This window comes from Corvus brachyrhynchos, unplaced genomic scaffold (genome assembly GCF_000691975.1).
Source record: "Corvus brachyrhynchos isolate BGI_N302 unplaced genomic scaffold, ASM69197v1 scaffold245, whole genome shotgun sequence".
NCBI classification, from domain to species: Eukaryota; Metazoa; Chordata; class Aves; order Passeriformes; family Corvidae; genus Corvus; species Corvus brachyrhynchos.
The window spans coordinates 6,469,045-6,472,230 of NW_008238988.1; the positions used below are offsets into that span (position 1 = coordinate 6,469,045).

Genomic DNA, 3,186 nt, shown 5'->3' on the forward strand with positions numbered 1-3,186 from the left:
TTGGACAAACAGACTCCTTTTTGAAGCAGTTTGAAAAGATGTTTTCATCTCTCTTGTCTGGGCTGAATTGACATCACAGCTGGTTTGTCCCTGACATCGCTAAACAAACAAATGCCTTCTCCTGGTGTTAAATATTAAAGGAGTATCAAGCACAGAACAGGTGATTAATGACTCGGATGCTTCCAGCTGGCAAATTGAATTACTGGGAATATTGGACAGCACAAACTTCATCGTAAATTGATTATTCCATCCTTACTTAGAGTGGAAGGAAAACAATCCCAGAGGACTGGGAATGAGCCATTCAAGCGTGGCCTCAGACCGGAGACTTCCCTCAGATCCTTTTGTTGACCTGCTTGGAAAGCTCTGAATATTTCATGAGTGCCAAACCTTGGAGTGGGAATGGTTGATCCATAGGCAAGTCCTGGTGCAGGCAGATCCTGCAGCAGACTGCGTAAGCCTATTCCCAAAATGAATCATGGAATCATGGAATTGTTCAGGTTGGAAAAGTCATCTAAGACCAAGTCCAAACATCAACCAGCACCATCATTAAACCACGTCCTCAAGTGCACATCTGTGTGTTGTTTGAACTCTTCCAGGCAGCTGTGCCAGGGCTGGACAGCCTTTTCCAAGAAAAAAATTCCCTAATATCCAACCTAAACCTTGCATGGAGCAGTTTGAGGCCGTTCCCTCTCCTCCTGTCCCTGTTCCCTGCGAGCAGAGCCCGACCCCCCCGGCTGCCCCCTCCTGTCAGGGACTTGTGCAGAGCCACAAGGTCCCCCCTGAGCCTCCTTTGCTCCAGCCTGAGCCCCTTTCCCAGCTCCCTCAGGAATTCTCCAGCCCCTTCCCAGCTCCGTTCCCTTCCCTGGACACGCTCCAGCCCCTCCATGTCTTTGTGGTCCTGAGGGATGAAGCTGGGAATCAAATTCCCTTTGATTTTGAGTCTTCCTCTGCATTCCCCACCCAGACCCTTGGTCACCCGCTAGACCTCATTACTCACAGACAAATCCCATATTCGAATTGATAACAAAACTCCTTCTAAAGATGGGAATTTGTCTTTTACAACCTTTTCCTGCGTTTTCCTGGTGAAGCACCCCCAGCACAGCAACCCCAGCTCACTCTCAGCTTTATTTTGCCATTTTCCAACACATCTGAGACATTTTGGGAGCAGCCAGAGTGCCCTGTGCCAGGCTCTGGGTGGGCACAAGCCCAGCCTGATGTAAACTCAGTTTTGTCTGAGCTTTTGCTGTTCCTAAACTCTGAAGTGACACCTCCAGAGGGAATTCCAGCTTTCCCACACACGGCTGATGTCCAAGACCTCCGGAAAACATCGGGGTTTTCTTGATTTCCAAACAAAATGAGGCAGAAGGAATTTTCAGAGCAATTTTTAATTTGCTGCTCAGTGTCCTGCCCGCACCCATGGACTCTTCTCCCTGGGTGACTTATGGTCTCCAGCTCCAAAAAGTCCTGGAGAGGTCAAATTCACCCCGTCCACATCTGGTGGTGGGATAATGGGAATGGGGCACCATGGACATAAACTGAGGTGTAACAGGGGAGAAATGTTTGTGTTTCTTTCCCAGTGTTGCTCCTGAGATTTCCTTCCCCAGGTTCCTGGTATTGTCTGGAGGGATCATTCCATGACCAAGAGTTTTTTTCCAGAACCAGCATCCCTGGCTTTTTCCTTCCTCTGAAATGGGAAAAGATGGAGAGAAGTAGTGAATTCAAATTTACAGATTCTTATTTTTTTTTAAAGCAGAGGAGTCATTCATAGGGATTGGTCATTAATTCATGGAATTCTCATGGAATCAAAGAGCCATGGAGTGGTTTGGGTTGGAAGGGACCATAAATGCCATCCACTTCCACCAGGGACACCTCCCACTGTGCCAGGCTGCTCCCAGCCCCAATGTCCAGCCTGGCCTTGGGCACTGCCAGGGATCCAGGGGCAGCCCCAGCTGCTCTGGCAATTCCAGCCCAGCCCCTCCCCACCCTCCCAGCCAGCAATTCCCAATTCCCAATCTCCCATCCAGCCCTGCCCTCTGGCACTGGGAAGCCATTCCCTGGCTCCTGTCCCTCCAGGCCTTGTCCCCAGTCCCTCTCCAGCTCTCCTGGAGCCCCTTTAGGCCCTGCAAGGGGCTCGGAGCTCTCCCTGGAGCCTTCTCTTCTCCAGGTGAACATTCCCAGCTCTCCCAGCCTTTCCTCCCAGCAGAGTTTATATTTTCTGTTCTCTTTAAAGGAAAAATTATTCACAACAAGAAGTAAAAAGTCCCCAACAACCGTGAATGGCTTTAAAAATCCTATTTTCCTTTTCCTCCCTCAAAAATGAAGGTTTTATTGCTTCTTCTGGTCAGGCCTGAGGCAGGATTTGCTGTTTGAAAACAAACTGCCAGCAGCCTCCAGCAAAGACAAGCTGCAACCTCTGGTTTCTTCCAGCTGCCTGTGATTTCCTTGCCTTTGTAAATATTTTTCCCAAGCAAGAAATTCCGCAGGATTCCTTTGATCAGCCTCACATTCCTGCACAATCCATTGGGGAATGCCAGGTAGGATTTGGAACCGGGTCCAGGAAGGAAATGGGGCTCAGGGAAGAGTGACTTTGGAGGGGGGTTTATCCCATCTAATCATGGGATGTTCCCATTTTTATGGGGTGTTCCCATAATAGATGATCCCGTCTAATTATGGGATGTTCCTCCTTAAATCCTTAATGCAGTGAATTTTGGGAATATCGATGACATTTCCTATTTGTCAGGAGGCAGCTCTGTGTCTTTCCTGAAAGGAAGGAAGTGAGGGTTACCTCCAGTGTCCATGGAAATGTTTTCCAGGTCCCGGTGCTGAGGAGCAGAGTTGGGAAAATCTCTTGGAGAGCATCAAGTGCCAGCCAGGATCCAGTGGAGGATGCGGGGAGGAGGTGGGAAAAGGATTTGATTTTAAATGTGGGTTCCTAAATCCATCCCAGAGCTCAGAGGAGGAGCAGGGTGGGATTTTGGGGTTTCCCATGCAGGATCAGGAATTAGACTGATGATCCCTGCGAAACCAGCTCAGGTTATTCCATGATTCTGTGATTCGTTGGAGAGTCAGTTCATGCCAAAAAAAGGTGTTTTCTCTCCCGGTTTTTTTTGGAAATTCCTAAGAATTCCTGCTCAGAACAGCTGGTTCCATGAAAAGCCAGTGAAGTGGTGGCAGCTGCAGGGACAA

At 48.8% G+C, this 3,186-nt stretch overlaps 1 long non-coding RNA gene across 1 annotated transcript in view; it reads right to left on the reverse strand.

Moving 5' to 3' along the window:
* Positions 1-1,173: 1,173 nt before the first annotated feature.
* Positions 1,174-3,186, reverse strand: part of LOC108447819 — a 30,809-nt gene continuing 28,796 nt past the window's right edge. Inside the window, exon 4 of the long non-coding RNA XR_001863511.1 lies at positions 1,174-1,684. This is a non-coding gene — a long non-coding RNA (uncharacterized LOC108447819). The remainder of the gene's footprint in view (positions 1,685-3,186) is intronic.